The sequence below is a fragment of the Mustelus asterias genome, chromosome X (genome assembly GCF_964213995.1).
Source record: "Mustelus asterias chromosome X, sMusAst1.hap1.1, whole genome shotgun sequence".
NCBI classification, from domain to species: Eukaryota; Metazoa; Chordata; class Chondrichthyes; order Carcharhiniformes; family Triakidae; genus Mustelus; species Mustelus asterias.
This window is the reverse complement of record NC_135834.1, coordinates 17,888,116-17,907,884: the sequence shown is the minus strand read 5'-3', so window position 1 is coordinate 17,907,884 and position 19,769 is coordinate 17,888,116. Positions and strand designations below refer to the sequence as shown.

Below are 19,769 nucleotides of genomic sequence, written 5' to 3'. Positions count from 1 at the left end.
GCTGGTCGTCACGCTCAACACATTAACCGCTCAAAATTGTCTTTAAGGTGTGGCAGAAGGGTCTCTAATGTGTTGCTGATTGCAGCGAAACGCGCCTGGATCGGAAGAAAATTCCTTCAGCAAGCATGGATGGAAACTTCATTGAGGAGCCGCCGTGAGGCAACGTATAATATCCCTGGCAACGAGCACAATGCTTTCTCCAACTTTTTATCTGATTCCAATTCCCACAGGATGCCGCGTTATGAAGTGTCGCACGAGAGAGTAAGCAAAAGATAAAAGAACAATTCGCTCTCCCCAGTGTTAACCGGGACCTGTGACATGGGGCTGCTGTGTGACTGTTACTGATAGAAAGAGTTGGATCACACGGGCAGTTGGGCTGTGTTTTGTTCAGCCTTTCAAAACTTGATGAATTACTCGAACCGTTAAATCGTGTTGAATGACATCCTTTCGGGAATATATTTCAGTTCACTGAAGGTGCAACTCACGGAATCATTGATCCAAATTTCAAGTTGAACAGATTCCGGTTAATTCTGCGCTTGAACACACGCCCCGATTTTGCAGCCCTGGCTGCCAGACTTCCAGATGGAGCAAATGTTCCACAAATGGCAAATGCATCCAGTCTGCAAAATGGCAACATGTTGAAAATATTCCGACTGAATTTCGGAACATATCTCTTTCTATTTTAGCCGAAAAAAATATTTCAAATAAAACCGGGGGGTGAACACCAAATGCAGGTTGTGTGTGCCCGAGCCAAATGCCATGAAAGTCATTTAAAACGAAAATGCCATTCCATCAGGTCAGAGATGCGCGATCAGCCAGCAGTGAAAAATGTCAACTTCTGCATTTGATGATGCAACTCAATAGAAAAAAACAGTTGCTCATCGTGGGCTTAATTTACAGCGTTGGCCGATTAGCTCAGTTGGTTAGAGCGTGGTGCGAATAACGCCAAGGTCGCGGGTTCAATCCCCGTACCGGCCACTTTCGTTTCTCGGGTCGGTTGTTTCCGCTGTCTTTTCGTCGGCACAGGCTGATTTGCTTCCAAGCCGTCGCGGCTTTTTTCCTCCGTCATAACTTTTAAACTGGGAAAATTTCTTCGAACCATCTTCTGACAAATTGCCCATCTTTTCAAACTTCTGTGCCAAAAACCGGGAGGAAGGTTACTCGGCGGGAAAGGCGTATTGTTTGGAAAGAGTGGACTGGAGGAGAAAGATTGAGCTTCATCTAATTACATTCACAACGGAGTGCTGACGTAATGTTGTTCATTTGGCTACGAAATCGTTTCTGAAAGCACGAGATCATGTTCAGGTGGTAACATCTGCACTTTGACCTCAGTACGGAGCCTTCCGGCTGATGCTGACTGGTCACCACTCTTCAGAAAAGACATTAGAAAGGGGACAGCTGATACTTCATGGGAGGTATACAATGATAAAATAATTCCGGTGTGAAGCGATGTTGGAGAAGTTCGGGTAGTTCCACGTCGAACATAGAAAATTCGAAGATGTGCCAACTGTGATTTTCCAGCTGATACGGGATTTCGACAGAGTAAACAGTCAAAATGCTCACTCTCCGCACAGGTGAAAAACTGTAGTTGTCAGATGCAAATTTGTTGAGAAAGAATCTCGAGAGGATCGGCGTCAACTTCACGCAAAGTTGGTGGGACTGCAACCATTCAACATGGAAAAGTGATGAAAGGTGCCATCCTTTCCAACGAGGCGCAGTGAAACTTAAATGAGAAATACGTAATCAGCAGGATTCGAACCTGCGCGGGGAAACCCCAATGGATTTCTAGTCCATCGCCTTAACCACTCGGCCATGACTACACTGCAAGCCCCTACGAATCATACTGATATCCACTCAATAATTCTTAGAGCCGGCCTCCTTGATGTGATGCTGACCTCTTGTGATGGATGCAAATGCGATTAATTTCTCTGCTCATGTCATGCGTCTGTGTCCTTTCCCCATGTCGGCTCAATTTCATCTGTCGTCTAACGCCCTTTTCATTCGGATACAGCAGATGGGTGGATTGAAACAAACATTTGCAAGCATTCTATATCGATATCCATACACTCAGAACGAGATGTGACACAAACTTTACATCCCAAAACAGCTCCCTGAAAGGCGCCTGAGGAAAACAAGCTTGTGAATGCGCAAAACTAATGCAGATATATTCGAGTATGTGCGGATTCGGAATACAATCCGGCTCTCCCACATGGTGGCGACATTTGGCGTTTCTGAATCACCAACGGACAAATTTGAATTGAGCCCTTCGGGAATATCTTTCTGTTCACCGAAGATGCAACTCGCGGAATCATTGATCCAAATTTCTGATGAGCTGGGGCCGGTTCGTTCATTCGGCGAGAACGTGTTGCTAATAACGCTGCGACTGAGGCTTCAATCCTCGGACTGTCTGTGGAGTCCGGGCTTTCGTTATGCTCAGTGGAAATGTCTTTTTCGAACAGGCTGAGTCGCTTCGTGTAGTTCTGGACAGTCACGATGCCGTTGACAATTTTTAAACTGGGCAAAGGTCTGCCTCCCATCTTGACAAATTGCCCATATTTTCACACTTCTGTGCCACAAATCTGTCGGTAACATTTGAGCAAACCTCGGCCGCTCGACAGCGAAAAAGTTACGGACGACCAGTCACCTGGACGGCAACTGTGAACATTCCTCTCATTCGCTGCAATGTTTTCTCAATATTCACGTCAGCCAACCTTGTTGCAACAAATCATACAAGCTTACTTTGAAGGACTGCATTCAACCGATCAACACATCGCTTCACACGAATTAATAATCCGCTTCACATCTAATTTATGCAAATACTGAGTTTTTTCAGAAGAACAGCTATTCGTCTGGAATTTCGAAACTGGCAGTTAGCTGGTCGTCACTCTCAACACATTAACCGCTCAACATTGTCTTTAAGGTGTGGCAGAAGGGTATCTAATGTGTTGCTGATTCCAGCGAAACACGCCTGGATCGGAAGAAAATTCCTTCAGCAAGCATGGATGGAAACTTCATTGAGGAGCCGCCGTGAGGCAACGTATAATATCCCTGGCAACGAGCACAATGCTTTCTCCAACTTTTTATCTCATTCCAATTCCCACAGGATGCCGCGTTATGAAGTCTCGCACGAGACAGTAAGCAAAAGATAAAATAACAATTCGCTCTCCCCACTGTTAACCGGGACCTGTGACATGGGGCTGCTGTGTGACTGTTACTGATAGAAAGAGTTGGATCACAAGGGCAGTTGGGCTGTGTTTTGTTCAGCCTTTCATAACTTGATGAATTACTCGAACCGTTAAATCGTGTTGAATGACAGCCTTTCGGGAATATATTTCAGTTCACTGAAGGTGCAACTCACGGAATCATTGATCCAAATTTCAAGTTGAACAGATTCCGGTTAATTCTGCGCTTGAACACACGCCCCGATTTTGCAGCCCTGGCTGCCAGACTTCCAGATGGAGCAAATGTTCCACAAATGGCAAATGCATCCAGTCTGCAAAATGGCAACATGTTGAAAATATTCCGACTGAATTTCGGAACATATCTCTTTCTATTTTAGCCGAAAAAAATATTTCAAATAAAACCGGGGGGTGAACACCAAATGCAGGTTGTGTGTGCCCGAGCCAAATGCCATGAAAGTCATTTAAAAAGAAAATGCCATTCCATCAGGTCAGAGATGCGCGATCAGCCAGCAGTGAAAAATGGAAACTTCTGCATTTGATGATGCAACTCAATAGAAAAAAACAGCTGCTCATCGTGGGCTTAATCTACAGCGTTGGCCGGTTAGCTCAGTTGGTTAGAGCGTGGTGCTAATAACGCCAAGGTCGCGGGTTCAATCCCCGTACTGGCCACTTTCATTTCCCGGGTCGGTTGTATCCGCTGTCTTTTCGTCGGCACAGGCTGATTTGCTTCGCGTGCTTCCAAGCCGTCGCGGCTTTTTTCCTCCGTCAGAACTTGTAAACTGGGAAAATTTCTTCGGACCATTCTGACAAATTGCCCATCTTTTCAAACTTCTGTGCCAAAAACCGGGAGGACGAATATGGAAGGTTACTCGGCGGGAAAGGCGTATTGTTTGGAAAGAGTGGACTGGAGGAGAAAGATTGAGCTTCATCGAATTACATTCACAACGGAGTGCTGACGTAATATTGTTCATTTGGCTACGAAATCGTTTATGAAAGCACTAGATCATGTTCAGGTGGTAACATCTGCAGTTTGACCTCAGTACGGAGCCTTACGGCTGATGCTGACTGGTCACCACTCTTCAGAAAAGACATTAGAAAGGGGACAGCTGATACTTCATGGGAGGTATAAAATGATAAAATAATTCCGGTGTGAGGCGATGTTGGAGAAGTTCGGGAAGTTCCACGTCGAACATAGAAAATTCGAAGATGTGCCAACTGTGATTTTCCAGCTGATACGGGATTTCGACAGAGTAAACAGTCAAAATGCTCACTCTCCGCACAGGTGAAAAACTGTAGTTGTCAGATGCAAATTTGTTGAGAAAGAATCTCGAGAGGATCAGCGTCAACTTCACGCAAAGTTGGTGGGACGGCAACCATTCAACCTGGAAAAGTGATGAAAGGTGCCATCCTTTCCAACGAGGCGCAGTGAAACCTAAATGAGAAATACGTAATCAGCAGGATTCGAACAAGCGGGAGGAAACCCCAATGGATTTCTAGTCCATCGCCTTAAGCACTCGGCCATGACTACACTGCAGGCCCCTACGAATCATACTGATATCCACTCAATAATTCTTAGAGCCGGCCTCCTTGATGTGATGCTGACCTCTTGTGATGGATGCAACTGCGATTAATTTCTCTGCTCATGTCATGCGTCTGTGTCCTTTCCCCATGTCGGCTCAATTTCATCTGTCGTCTAACGCCCTTTTCATTCGGATACAGCAGATGGGTGGATTGAAACAAACATTTGCAAGCATTCTATATCGATATCCATACACTCAGAACGAGATGTGACACAAACTTTACATCCCAAAATAGCTCCCTGAAAGGCGCCTTCGGGAAACAAGCTTTTCAATGCGCAAAACTAATGCAGATATATTAGAGTATGTGCGGATTCCGAATCAAATCCGGCTCTCCCACATGGTGGCGACATTTGGCGTTTCTGAATCACCAACGTACAAATTTGAATTGAGCCCATCGGGAATATCTTTCTGTTCACCGAAGATGCAACTCCCGGAATCATTGATCCAAATTTCTGATGAGCTGGGGCCGGTTCGTTCATACGGCGAGAGCGTGTTGCTAATAACGCTGTGACTGAGGCTTCAATCCTCGTACTCTCTGTGGAGTCCGGGGTTTCGTTATGCTCAGTGGAAATGTCTTTTTCGAACAGGCTGAGTCGCTTCGTGTAGTTCTGGACAGTCACGATGCCGTTGACAATTTTTAAACTGGGCAAAGGTCTGCCTCCCATCCTGACAAATTGCCCATCTTTTCACACTTCTGTGCCACAAATCTGTCGGTAACATTTGAGCAAACCTCGGCCGCTCGACAGCGAAAAAGTTACGGACGACCAGTCACCTGGACGGCAACTGTGAACATTCCTCTCATTCGCTGCAATGTTTTCTCAATATTCACGTCAGCCAACCTTGTTGCAACAAATCATACAAGCTTACTTTGAAGGACTGCATTCAACCGATCAACACATCGCTTCACACGAATTAATAATCCGCTTCACATCTAATTTATGCAAATACTGAGTTTTTTCAGAAGAACAGCTATTCGTCTGGAATTTCGAAACTGGCAGTTAGCTGGTCGTCACTCTCAACACATTAACCGCTCAACATTGTCTTTAAGGTGTGGCAGAAGGGTATCGAATGTGTTGCTGATTCCAGCGAAACACGCCTGGATCGGAAGAAAATTCCTTCAGCAAGCATGGATGGAAACTTCATTGAGGAGCCGCCGGGAGGCAACGTATAATATCCCTGGCAACGAGCACAATGCTTTCTCCAACTTTTTATCTCATTCCAATTCCCACAGGATGCCGCGTTATGAAGTCTCGCACGAGAGAGGAAGCAAAAGGTAAAATAACAATTCGCTCTCCCCACTGTTAACCGGGACCTGTGACATGGGGCTGCTGTGTGACTGTTACTGATGGAAAGAGTTGGATCACAAGGGCAGTTGGGCTGTGTTTTGTTCAGCCTTTCATAACTTGATGAATTACTCGAACCGTTAAATCGTGTTGAATAACAGCCTTTCGGGAATATAGTTCAGTTCACTGAAGGTGCAACTCACGGAATCATTGATCCAAATTTCAAGTTGAACAGATTCCGGTTAATTCTGCGCTTGAACACACGCCCCGATTTTGCAGCCCTGGCTGCCAGACTTCCAGATGGAGCAAATGTTCCACAAATGGCAAATGCATCCAGTCTGCAAAATGGCAACATGTTGACAATATTCCGACTGAATTTCGGAACATATCTCTTTCTATTTTAGCCGAAAAAAATATTTCAAATAAAACCGGGGGGTGAACACCAAATGCAGGTTGTGTGTGCCCGAGCCAAATGCCATGAAAGTCATTTAAAAAGAAAATGCCATTCCATCAGGTCAGAGATGCGCGATCAGCCAGCAGTGAAAAATGTCAACTTCTGCATTTGATGATGCAACTCAATAGAAAAAAACAGCTGCTCATCGTGGGCTCAATCTACAGCGTTGGCCGGTTAGCTCAGTTGGTTAGAGCGTGGTGCTAATAACGCCAAGGTCGCGTGTTCAATCCCCGTACTGGCCACTTTCATTTCCCGGGTCGGTTGTATCCGCTGTCTTTTCGTCGGCACAGGCTGATTTGCTTCGCGTGCTTCCAAGCCGTCGCGGCTTTTTTCCTCCGTCATAACTTGTAAACTGGGAAAATTTCTTCGAACCATTCTGACAAATTGCCCATCTTTTCAAACTTCTGTGCCAAAAACCGGGAGGACGAATATGGAAGGTTACTCGGCGGGAAAGGCGTATTGTTTGGAAAGAGTGGACTGGAGGAGAAAGATTGAGCTTCATCTAATTACATTCGCAACGGAGTGCTGACGTAATATTGTTCATTTGGCTACGAAATCGTTTCTGAAAGCACTCGATCATGTTCAGGTGGTAACATCTGCAGTTTGACCTCAGTACGGAGCCTTGCGGCTGATGCTGACTGGTCACCACTCTTCAGAAAAGACATTAGAAAGGGGACAGCTGATACTTCATGGGAGGTATACAATGATAAAATAATTCCGGTGTGAGGCGATGTTGGAGAAGTTCGGGAAGTTCCACGTCGAACATAGAAAATTCGAAGATGTGCCAACTGTGATTTTCCAGCTGATACGGGATTTCGACAGAGTAAACAGTCAAAATGCTCACTCTCCGCACAGGTGAAAAACTGTAGTTGTCAGATGCAAATTTGTTGAGAAAGAATCTCGAGAGGATCGGCGTCAACTTCACGCAAAGTTGGTGGGACGGCAACCATTCAACATGGAAAAGTGATGAAAGGTGCCATCCTTTCCAACGAGGCGCAGTGAAACTTAAATCAGAAATACGTAACGAGCAGGATTCGAACCTGCGCGGGGAAACCCCAATGGATTTCTAGTCCATCGCCTTAAGCACTCGGCCATGACTACACTGCAGGCCCCTACGAATCATACTGATATCCACTCAATAATTCTTAGAGCCGGCCTCCTTGATGTGATGCTGACCTCTTGTGATGGATGCAAATGCGATTAATTTCTCTGCTCATGTCATGCGTCTGTGTCCTTTCCCCATGTCGGCTCAATTTCATCTGTCGTCTAACGCCCTTTTCATTCGGATACAGCAGATGGGTGGATTGAAACAAACATTTGCAAGCATTCTATATCGATATCCATACACTCAGAACGAGATGTGACACAAACTTTACATCCCAAAATAGCTCCCTTAAAGGCGCCTTCGGGAAACAAGCTTTTCAATGCGCAAAACTAATGCAGATATATTAGAGCATGTGCGGATTCCGAATCAAATCCGGCTCTCCCACATGGTGGCGACATTTGGCGTTTCTGAATCACCAACGGACAAATTTGAATTGAGCCCATCGGGAATATCTTTCTGTTCACCGAAGATGCAACTCGCGGAATCATTGATCCAAATTTCTGATGAGCTGGGGCCGGTTCGTTCATACGGCGAGAGCGTGTTGCTAATAACGCTGCGACTGAGGCTTCAATCCTCATACTGTCTGTGGAGTCCGGGGTTTCGTTCTGCTCAGTGGAAATGTCTTTTTCGAACAGGCTGAGTCGCTTCGTGTAGTTCTGGACAGTCACGATGCCGTTGACAATTTTTAAACTGGGCAAAGGTCTGCCTCCCATCCTGACAAATTGCCCATCTTTTCACACTTCTGTGCCACAAATCTGTCGGTAACATTTGAGCAAACCTTGGCCGCTCGACAGCGAAAAACATACGGACGACCAGGCACCTGGACGGCAACTGTGAACATTCCTCTCATTCGCTGCAATGTTTTCTCAATATTCACGTCAGCCAACCTTGTTGCAACAAATCATACAAGCTTACTTTGAAGGACTGCATTCAACCGATCAACACATCGCTTCACACGAATTAATAATCCGCTTCACATCTAATTTATGCAAATACTGAGTTTTTTCAGAAGAACAGCTATTCGTCTGGAATTTCGAAACTGGCAGTTAGCTGGTCGTCACTCTCAACACATTAACCGCTCAACATTGTCTTTAAGGTGTGGCAGAAGGGTCTCTAATGTGTTGCTGATTCCAGCGAAACACGCCTGGATCGGAAGAAAATTCCTTCAGCAAGCATGGATGGAAACTTCATTGAGGAGCCGCCGTGAGGCAACGTATAATATCCCTGGCAACGAGCACAATGCTTTCTCCAACTTTTTATCTCATACCAATTCCCACATGATGCCGCGTTATGAAGTCTCGCACGAGAGAGTAAGCAAAAGATAAAATAACAATTCGCTCTCCCCACTGTTAACCGGGACCTGTGACATGGGGCTGCTGTGTGACTGTTACTGATAGAAAGAGTTGGATCACAAGGGCAGTTGGGCTGTGTTTTGTTCAGCCTTTCATAACTTGATGAATTACTCGAACCGTTAAATCGTGTTGAATGACAGCCTTTCGGGAATATATTTCAGTTCACTGAAGGTGCAACTCACGGAATCATTGATCCAAATTTCAAGTTGAACAGATTCCGGTTAATTCTGCGCTTGAACACACGCCCCGATTTTGCAGCCCTGGCTGCCAGACTTCCAGATGGAGCAAATGTTCCACAAATGGCAAATGCATCCAGTCTGCAAAATGGCAACATGTTGAAAATATTCCGACTGAATTTCGGAACATATCTCTTTCTATTTTAGCCGAAAAAAATATTTCAAATAAAACCGGGGGGTGAACACCAAATGCAGGTTGTGTGTGCCCGAGCCAAATGCCATGAAAGTCATTTAAAAAGAAAATGCCATTCCATCAGGTCAGAGATGCGCGATCAGCCAGCAGTGAAAAATGGAAACTTCTGCATTTGATGATGCAACTCAATAGAAAAAAACAGCTGCTCATCGTGGGCTCAATCTACAGCGTTGGCCGGTTAGCTCAGTTGGTTAGAGCGTGGTGCTAATAACGCCAAGGTCGCGGGTTCAATCCCCGTACTGGCCACTTTCATTTCCCGGGTCGGTTGTATCCGCTGTCCTTTCGTCGGCACAGGCTGATTTGCTTCGCGTGCTTCCAAGCCGTCGCGGCTTTTTTCCTCCGTCATAACTTGTAAACTGGGAAAATTTCTTCGAACCATTCTGACAAATTGCCCATCTTTTCAAACTTCTGTGCCAAAAACCGGGAGGACGAATATGGAAGGTTACTCGGCGGGAAAGGCGTATTGTTTGGAAAGAGTGGACTGGAGGAGAAAGATTGAGCTTCATCTAATTACATTCGCAACGGAGTGCTGACGTAATATTGTTCATTTGGCTACGAAATCGTTTCTGAAAGCACTCGATCATGTTCAGGTGGTAACATCTGCAGTTTGACCTCAGTACGGAGCCTTGCGGCTGATGCTGACTGGTCACCACTCTTCAGAAAAGACATTAGAAAGGGGACAGCTGATACTTCATGGGAGGTATACAATGATAAAATAATTCCGGTGTGAGGCGATGTTGGAGAAGTTCGGGAAGTTCCACGTCGAACATAGAAAATTCGAAGATGTGCCAACTGTGATTTTCCAGCTGATACGGGATTTCGACAGAGTAAACAGTCAAAATGCTCACTCTCCGCACAGGTGAAAAACTGTAGTTGTCAGATGCAAATTTGTTGAGAAAGAATCTCGAGAGGATCGGCGTCAACTTCACGCAAAGTTGGTGGGACGGCAACCATTCAACATGGAAAAGTGATGAAAGGTGCCATCCTTTCCAACGAGGCGCAGTGAAACTTAAATCAGAAATACGTAACGAGCAGGATTCGAACCTGCGCGGGGAAACCCCAATGGATTTCTAGTCCATCGCCTTAAGCACTCGGCCATGACTACACTGCAGGCCCCTACGAATCATACTGATATCCACACAATAATTCTTAGAGCCGGCCTCCTTGATGTGATGCTGACCTCTTGTGATGGATGCAAATGCGATTAATTTCTCTGCTCATGTCATGCGTCTGTGTCCTTTCCCCATGTCGGCTCAATTTCATCTGTCGTCTAACGCCCTTTTCATTCGGATACAGCAGATGGGTGGATTGAAACAAACATTTGCAAGCATTCTATATCGATATCCATACACTCAGAACGAGATGTGACACAAACTTTACATCCCAAAATAGCTCCCTTAAAGGCGCCTTCGGGAAACAAGCTTTTCAATGCGCAAAACTAATGCAGATATATTAGAGCATGTGCGGATTCCGAATCAAATCCGGCTCTCCCACATGGTGGCGACATTTGGCGTTTCTGAATCACCAACGGACAAATTTGAATTGAGCCCATCGGGAATATCTTTCTGTTCACCGAAGATGCAACTCGCGGAATCATTGATCCAAATTTCTGATGAGCTGGGGCCGGTTCGTTCATACGGCGAGAGCGTGTTGCTAATAACGCTGCGACTGAGGCTTCAATCCTCATACTGTCTGTGGAGTCCGGGGTTTCGTTCTGCTCAGTGGAAATGTCTTTTTCGAACAGGCTGAGTCGCTTCGTGTAGTTCTGGACAGTCACGATGCCGTTGACAATTTTTAAACTGGGCAAAGGTCTGCCTCCCATCCTGACAAATTGCCCATCTTTTCACACTTCTGTGCCACAAATCTGTCGGTAACATTTGAGCAAACCTTGGCCGCTCGACAGCGAAAAACATACGGACGACCAGGCACCTGGACGGCAACTGTGAACATTCCTCTCATTCGCTGCAATGTTTTCTCAATATTCACGTCAGCCAACCTTGTTGCAACAAATCATACAAGCTTACTTTGAAGGACTGCATTCAACCGATCAACACATCGCTTCACACGAATTAATAATCCGCTTCACATCTAATTTATGCAAATACTGAGTTTTTTCAGAAGAACAGCTATTCGTCTGGAATTTCGAAACTGGCAGTTAGCTGGTCGTCACTCTCAACACATTAACCGCTCAACATTGTCTTTAAGGTGTGGCAGAAGGGTCTCTAATGTGTTGCTGATTCCAGCGAAACACGCCTGGATCGGAAGAAAATTCCTTCAGCAAGCATGGATGGAAACTTCATTGAGGAGCCGCCGTGAGGCAACGTATAATATCCCTGGCAACGAGCACAATGCTTTCTCCAACTTTTTATCTCATACCAATTCCCACATGATGCCGCGTTATGAAGTCTCGCACGAGAGAGTAAGCAAAAGATAAAATAACAATTCGCTCTCCCCACTGTTAACCGGGACCTGTGACATGGGGCTGCTGTGTGACTGTTACTGATAGAAAGAGTTGGATCACAAGGGCAGTTGGGCTGTGTTTTGTTCAGCCTTTCATAACTTGATGAATTACTCGAACCGTTAAATCGTGTTGAATGACAGCCTTTCGGGAATATATTTCAGTTCACTGAAGGTGCAACTCACGGAATCATTGATCCAAATTTCAAGTTGAACAGATTCCGGTTAATTCTGCGCTTGAACACACGCCCCGATTTTGCAGCCCTGGCTGCCAGACTTCCAGATGGAGCAAATGTTCCACAAATGGCAAATGCATCCAGTCTGCAAAATGGCAACATGTTGAAAATATTCCGACTGAATTTCGGAACATATCTCTTTCTATTTTAGCCGAAAAAAATATTTCAAATAAAACCGGGGGGTGAACACCAAATGCAGGTTGTGTGTGCCCGAGCCAAATGCCATGAAAGTCATTTAAAAAGAAAATGCCATTCCATCAGGTCAGAGATGCGCGATCAGCCAGCAGTGAAAAATGTCAACTTCTGCATTTGATGATGCAACTCAATAGAAAAAAACAGCTGCTCATCGTGGGCTCCACCGGCAGCGTTGGCCGGTTAGCTCAGTTGGTTAGAGCGTGGTGCTAATAACGCCAAGGTCGCGGGTTCAATCCCCGTACTGGCCACTTTCGTTTCCCGGGTCGGTTGTTTCCGCTGTCTTTTCGTCGGCACAGGCTGATTTGCTTCGCGTGCTTCCAAGCCGTCGCGGCTTTTTTCCCTCCGTCATAACTTTTAAACTGGGAAAATTTCTTCGAACCATTCTGACAAATTGCCCATCTTTTCAAACTTCTGTGCCAAAAACCGGGAGGACGAATATGGAAGGTTACTCGGCGGGAAAGGCGTATTGTTTGGAACGAGTGGACTGGAGGAGAAAGATTGAGCTTCATCTCATTACATTCACAACGGAGTGCTGACGTAATGTTGTTCATTTGGCTACGAAATCGTTTCTGAAAGCACTCGATCATGTTCAGGTGGTAACATCTGCACTTTGACCTCAGTACGGAGCCTTACGGCTGATGCTGACTGGTCACCACTCTTCAGAAAAGACATTAGAAAGGGGACAGCTGATACTTCATGGGAGGTATACAATGATAAAATAATTCCGGTGTGAGGCTATGTTGGAGAAGTTCGGGTAGTTCCATGTCGAACATAGAAAATTCGAAGATGTGCCAACTGTGATTTTCCAGCTGATACGGGATTTCGACAGAGTAAACAGTCAAAATGCTCACTCTCCGCACAGGTGAAAAACTGTAGTTGTCAGATGCAAATTTGTTGAGAAAGAATCTCGAGAGGATCGGCGTCAACTTCACGCAAAGTTGGTGGGACTGCAACCATTCAACATGGAAAAGTGATGAAAGGTGACATCCTTTCCAACGAGACGCAGTGAAACTTAAATGAGAAATACGTAATCAGCAGGATTCGAACCCGCGCGGGGAAACCCCAATGGATTTCTCGTCCACCGCCTTAACACTGCAGGCCCCTACGAATCATACTGATATCCACTCAATAATTCTTAGAGCCGGCCTCCTTGATGTGATGCTGACCTCTTGTGATGGATGCAAATGCGATTAATTTCTCTGCTCATGTCATGCGTCTGTGTCCTTTCCCCATGTCGGCTCAATTTCATCTGTCGTCTAACGCCCTTTTCATTCGGATACAGCAGATGGGTGGATTGAAACAAACATTTGCAAGCATTCTATATCGATATCCATACACTCAGAACGAGATGTGACACAAACTTTACATCCCAAAATAGCTCCCTTAAAGGCGCCTTCGGGAAACAAGCTTTTCAATGCGCAAAACTAATGCAGATATATTAGAGTATGTGCGGATTCGGAATACAATCCGGCTCTCCCACATGGTGGCGACATTTGGCGTTTCTGAATCACCAACGTACAAATTTGAATTGAGCCCATCGGGAATATCTTTCTGTTCACCGAAGATGCAACTCCCGGAATCATTGATCCAAATTTCTGATGAGCTGGGGCCGGTTCGTTCATACGGCGAGAGCGTGTTGCTAATAACGCTGCGACTGAGGCTTCAATCCTCGTACTGTCTGTGGAGTCCGGGGTTTCGTTATGCTCAGTGGAAATGTCTTTTTCGAACAGGCTGAGTCGCTTCGTGTAGTTCTGGAAAGTCACGATGCCGTTGACAATTTTTAAACTGGGCAAAGGTCTGCCTCCCATCCTGACAAATTGCCCATCTTTTCACACTTCTGTGCCACAAATCTGTCGGGAACATTTGAGCAAACCTCGGCCGCTCGACAGCGAAAAACATACGGACGACCAGTCACCTGGACGGCAACTGTGAACATTCCTCTCATTCGCTGCAATGTTTTCTCAATATTCACGTCAGCCAACCTTGTTGCAACAAATCATACAAGCTTACTTTGAAGGACTGCATTCAACCGATCAACACATCGCTTCACACGAATTAATAATCCGCTTCACATCTAATTTATGCAAATACTGAGTTTTTTCAGAAGAACAGCTATTCGTCTGGAATTTCGAAACTGGCAGTTAGCTGGTCGTCACTCTCAACACATTAACCGCTCAACATTGTCTTTAAGGTGTGGCAGAAGGGTCTCGAATGTGTTGCTGATTCCAGCGAAACACGCCTGGATCGGAAGAAAATTCCTTCAGCAAGCATGGATGGAAACTTCATTGAGGAGCCGCCGTGAGGCAACGTATAATATCCCTGGCAACGAGCACAATGCTTTCTCCAACTTTTTATCTCATTCCAATTCCCACAGGATGCCGCGTTATGAAGTCTCGCACGAGAGAGGAAGCAAAAGATAAAATAACAATTCGCTCTCCCCACTGTTAACCGGGACCTGTGACATGGGGCTGCTGTGTGACTGTTACTGATAGAAAGAGTTGGATCACAAGGGCAGTTGGGCTGTGTTTTGTTCAGCCTTTCGTTACTCGAACCGTTAAATCGTGTTGAATGACAGCCTTTCGGGAATATATTTCAGTTCACTGAAGGTGCAACTCACGGAATCATTGATCCAAATTTCAAGTTGAACAGATTCCGGTTAATTCTGCCCTTGAACACACGCCCCGATTTTGCAGCCCTGGCTGCCAGACTTCCAGATAGAGCAAATGTTCCACAAATGGCAAATGCATCCAGTCTGCAAAATGGCAACATGTTGACAATATTCCGACTGAATTTCGGAACATATCTCTTTCTATTTTAGCCGAAAAAAATATTTCAAATAAAACCGGGGGGTGAACACCAAATGCAGGTTGTGTGTGCCCGAGCCAAATGCCATGAAAGTCATTTAAAAAGAAAATGCCATTCCATCAGGTCAGAGATGCGCGATCAGCCAGCAGTGAAAAATGTCAACTTCTGCATTTGATGATGCAACTCAATAGAAAAAAACAGCTGCTCATCGTGGGCTCAGTGGACAGTATTTGCCGGTTAGCTCAGGTGGTTAGAGCGTGGTGCTAATAACGCCAAGGTCGCGGGTTCAATCCCCGTACTGGCCACTTTCGTTTCCCGGGTCGGTGGTACCCGCTGTCTTTTCGTCGGCACAGGCTGATTTGCTTCGCGTGCTTCCAAGCCGTCGCGGCTTTTTTTCCTCCGTCATAACTTTTAAACTGGGAAAATTTCTTCGAACCATTCTGACAAATTGCCCATCTTTTCAAACTTCTGTGCCAAAAACCGGGAGGACGAATATGGAACGTTACTCGGCGGGAAAGGCGTATTGTTTGGAAAGAGTGGACTGGAGGAGAAAGATTGAGCTTCATCTCATTCCATTCACAACGGAGTGCTGACGTAATGTTGTTCATTTGGCTACGAAATCGTTTATGAAAGCACTCGATCATGTTCAGGTGGTAACATCTGCACTTTGACCTCAGTACGGAGCAAGCGAACCAGCCTGTGCCGACGAAAAGACTTATACTGAGAGCATCAGAAATCGCCGACACGGGTAAACGCACGTGGCCAATACGGGGATGGAACCCGTGACCTGACTGGTATAACCACCACGCTCTAACCACCTGAGCTTAGCGGCCCACGTTGCGAAGCGACTCAGCCTTTTCGAAAAAGGCATTTCCACTGAGCATAACGGAACCCCAGACTCCACAGACAGTGGTAACCACATTTGTACAGTACGAGGATGGAACCCGCAGTCTTAGCGTTATTAGCAACACGCTCCAGCCATCTAAACTAATCGGCCCCAGCTCATCTGAAATTTGGATCAATGATTCTGGGTGTTGCATCTTCAGTGAACAGAAAGATATTCCCGAAGGGCTCAATTCAAATCTGTACATTGGTGATTCAGAAACACCAAATGTCGCCACCATGTGGGAGAGCCGGATTGGATTCCGAATCCGCACTTACTCTAATGTATCTGCATTAGTTTTGCGCATTCAAAAGCTTGTTTTCCCACGCGCCTTTAAGGGAGCTATTTTGGGATGTGAAGTTTGTGTTATATCTCGTTCTGAGTGGATGGACATAGATATAGAATGCTTGCAAAGTTTTGTTTCAATGCACCCATCTGCTGCACCCGAATGAAAACGAGGTTCGACGACAGATGAAATTGAGCCGACATGGGGAAAGAACACAGACGTTTGACATCAGCAGTGAAATGAACCGCATTTGTGTCCAGCACAAGTGGTCAGCATCACATCAAGGAGGCCGGCTCAAAGAATTATTGAGTGGATATCAGTATGATTTCTGACACAGCTTTTCGCGCCGTCACGGCCGCGTGGTAAAGGCGATGGACTAGAAATCCATTGGGTTTTTTTCTCGCAGGTTCGAATCCTGCTGACTACATATTCCTCACTTCATCTTCACGACGTCTCGGCGGAAAGGATGGCACCTTCAGTCATTTCTCCACGTTGAATGGTTACAGATCCCACCAACTTCGCGTGAAGTTGATGCCGATCCTCTCGAAATGTTTTCTCAACGAATTTGCATCTGTTAACTTCAGTTATTCACCTGCGCGTCGAGTGAATGCTTTGCCAGTTTACTCTGTCGAAATCCCGTATCAGCTGGAAAATCACAGTTGGCACATCTTACAATTTTCTATGTTCGACGTGGAACTACCCGAACTTCGCCAACACCGCCTCAGACCGGAATGATTTTATCATTGTCAGCCTCCCATGAAGTGTCATCTGTCCCCTTTCTAATGTATTTTCTGAAGAGTGGTGACCAGCCAGCATCAGCCGTAAGGCTCCGTACTGAGGTCAAACTGCAGATGTTACCACCTGAGCGTGATCCCAGTGCTTTAATAAACGAGTTCGGAGCCAAATGAACAACATCATGTCAGCACTCCGTTGTGAATGTAATTAGATGAAGCTCAATCTTTCTCCGCCAGTCCACTCTTTCCAAAGAAAACGCCTTTCCCGCCGAGTAACCTTCCATATTCGTCCTCCCGGTTTTTGGCACAGAAGTTTGAAAAGATGGGCAATTTGTCAGAATGGTTCGAAGAAATTTTCCCAGTTTCAAAGGAGAAAGACAAGCTGCACCGTCGCGGTATGGGAGCAGGCGAATCGAATCATTCTGTGTCCACGAAATGACAGCGGAAACTGGCGACACGGGTTCAGACATCCGGCCAGCACGGAGATTGAACTCGCGACGTTGGCGTTATTAGCGACAGGCTCTAACCACCTGAGCTAACCGGCCGACGTTGCAAACTACCCCCACGAAGAGCAATTGCTTTTTTCTGTTGAGTTGCATCATGAAGTGCAGAAGTGCTTTTTTCACTGCTGGCTGATCGCGCATCTTCGACCTGATGGAATGGCATTTTCTTTTTAAATGACTTTCATGGCATTTGGCTCGGGCACACACAACCTGCATTTGGTGTTCACCCCCCGGTTTTATTTGAAATATTTTTTTCGGCTAAAATAGAAAGAGATATGTTCCGAAGTTCAGTCGGAATATTGTCAACATGTTGCCATTTTGCAGACTGGATGCATTTGCCATTTGTGGAACATTTGCTCCATCTGGAAGTCTGGCAGCCAGGGCTGCAAAATCGGGGCGTGTGTTCAAGCGCAGAATTAACCGGAATCTGTTCAACTTGAAATTTGGATCAATGATTCCGTGAGTTGCACCTTCAGTGAACTGAAATATATTCCCGAAAGGCTGTCATTCAACACGATTTAACGGTTCGAGTAATTCATCAAGTTATGAAAGGCTGAACAAAACACAACCCAACTGCCCTTGTGATCCAACTCTTTCTATCAGTAACAGTCACACAGCAGCCCCATGTCACAGGTCCCGGTTAACAGTGGGGAGAGCGAATTGTTATTTTATCTTTTGCTTACTCTCTCGTGCGAGGCAATCTGTGGGAATTGGAATGAGACAAAAAGTTGGAGAAAGAATTGTGCTCGTTGCCAGGGATATTCTACGTTGCCCCACGGCGGCTTCTCAATGAAGTTTCCATCCATGCTTGCTGAAGGAATTTTCTTCCGATGCAGACGTGTTTCGCTGTAATCAGCAACACATTAGAGACCCTTCTGCCACATCTTCAAGACAATGTTTAGCAGTTAATGTGTTGAGCGTGACGACCAGCTTACTGCCAATTTCAAAATTTCCAGACGAATAGCTGGAATCAATGATAGCTCTGTTCGACGTGTAACTACCCGAACTTCTCCAACACTGCCTGATAACGGAATTATTTTATCATTGTAAACCTCCCATGAAGTGTAATCTGTCCCCTTTCTAACATCTTTTCAGAATACGGGTTGGGGTGAAATGATTTGCTGCAGGTTTGGGGGCAGTGTCCTCTGAGTTATTCTCGCTTATCAATCGTGGCGCATTACGACACATTTTTGTCGCACTTGCTGTTGTTGACACAGTCAAGGAAAGAGATCAAAGGCTGTGTTCGAGGTTCTGTGGTGTTCACTCTGCACTCTGAATACAGCGATCTGAGTTCAAATCTCCGCAGAACTTTGCTTTTCTTTGCTTCAGCTGATGAGTGATTTGCTGAAGGGCATTTGATTTACAATTCTTAGAAAGTGGAACTTGAAACACTGAGGAAATTTCAGCAAATTCCACCGCAATCATATTGCAGCTGATGCAGCGAATGACTCGCCAGGCGTCATTGCATCAGCCCCAGAGAGTCGTTGCTCAAGAATACAAAGCGCTCAGATGCAGAGAAGCCGCAGAGGGCAGGGGGTCCTCCTGCAGGTGTCATTCACTCACTTATCTGTCCCAAATTAAGCAAGAGGTGGGACGACGAGAATAGATTCGAACTGGGAATGTTGGATTTAAAGTCCAGAATGCTAACCGTAACATCATGGGACCAGCAAGAGGCCTTTCTCCCAAAACACACATGCACACACACGCGCACACACATTTGCTCAATAATTGCCAGCCTCCTGTCGAATGATTGTTGTTGCGTGACACCAACTGTTCCTTTCTTTCAGAACAGAGGAGGTAAAGAGCAGCAGAAAGATGAACGCCACTGATCTTGCAGGCATCTGGAGCTATTACAATTCACTCATGCGATTGTCATCGGAGTTGAACTGGCTGACAAATTGTCCATTCGATTGGCACTTTGTGAGAAATTTAAACGAAATGCCCTTCAGCAAACCAATCATCAGCATTGGCAAAGAAATTGAAGGTTTTGCCGAAATTTGAACGCGGCTCGCTGGATTCAAAGTCCAGAGTGCTCACCATTACACCACCGGACCCCGAACACACGAAGGCGTTACCATTGGTCGCTCAAAGCATTTAACGTCTTTCATTAATGTGGCAGAAACGGCAAGTGTGACAGCAGTGTGCCGTTAAGCGCCACCATGGATGGGATCCAAGGAAAATTGGCAAAATGAATCCAGAATTGTCTGAGTGGCAGGGACCAGAGGGCGATAGTTGAGGGCTGAATTTCAGACTGGAAGCCTATGTCCAGTGGAGTGCCGAAGGGA

General features: G+C 45.8%; 9 non-coding genes across 9 annotated transcripts; 6 read left to right on the top strand and 3 right to left on the bottom strand.

The window, feature by feature from the left end:
* The first annotated feature begins 904 nt into the window (after nt 1-904).
* trnai-aau (transfer RNA isoleucine (anticodon AAU)) lies at nt 905-978 on the top strand. Its single transcript has one exon. It is a non-coding gene; the product is annotated as a tRNA-Ile (tRNA).
* Nucleotides 979-1,738: 760 nt separating this feature from the next.
* On the bottom strand, nt 1,739-1,820 carry trnas-aga (transfer RNA serine (anticodon AGA)). The gene has a single exon. It is a non-coding gene; the product is annotated as a tRNA-Ser (tRNA).
* A 1,957-nt stretch (nt 1,821-3,777) lies between these two features.
* trnai-aau (transfer RNA isoleucine (anticodon AAU)) lies at nt 3,778-3,851 on the top strand. Its single transcript has one exon. It is a non-coding gene; the product is annotated as a tRNA-Ile (tRNA).
* Nucleotides 3,852-6,667: 2,816 nt separating this feature from the next.
* On the top strand, nt 6,668-6,741 carry trnai-aau (transfer RNA isoleucine (anticodon AAU)). Its single transcript has one exon. It is a non-coding gene; the product is annotated as a tRNA-Ile (tRNA).
* Nucleotides 6,742-7,518: 777 nt separating this feature from the next.
* trnas-aga (transfer RNA serine (anticodon AGA)) lies at nt 7,519-7,600 on the bottom strand. Its single transcript has one exon. It is a non-coding gene; the product is annotated as a tRNA-Ser (tRNA).
* Nucleotides 7,601-9,557: 1,957 nt separating this feature from the next.
* Nucleotides 9,558-9,631, top strand: trnai-aau (transfer RNA isoleucine (anticodon AAU)). The gene has a single exon. It is a non-coding gene; the product is annotated as a tRNA-Ile (tRNA).
* A 777-nt stretch (nt 9,632-10,408) lies between these two features.
* trnas-aga (transfer RNA serine (anticodon AGA)) lies at nt 10,409-10,490 on the bottom strand. The gene has a single exon. It is a non-coding gene; the product is annotated as a tRNA-Ser (tRNA).
* A 1,957-nt stretch (nt 10,491-12,447) lies between these two features.
* Nucleotides 12,448-12,521, top strand: trnai-aau (transfer RNA isoleucine (anticodon AAU)). Its single transcript has one exon. It is a non-coding gene; the product is annotated as a tRNA-Ile (tRNA).
* A 2,788-nt stretch (nt 12,522-15,309) lies between these two features.
* trnai-aau (transfer RNA isoleucine (anticodon AAU)) lies at nt 15,310-15,383 on the top strand. Its single transcript has one exon. It is a non-coding gene; the product is annotated as a tRNA-Ile (tRNA).
* The last annotated feature ends 4,386 nt before the right edge of the window (nt 15,384-19,769 follow it).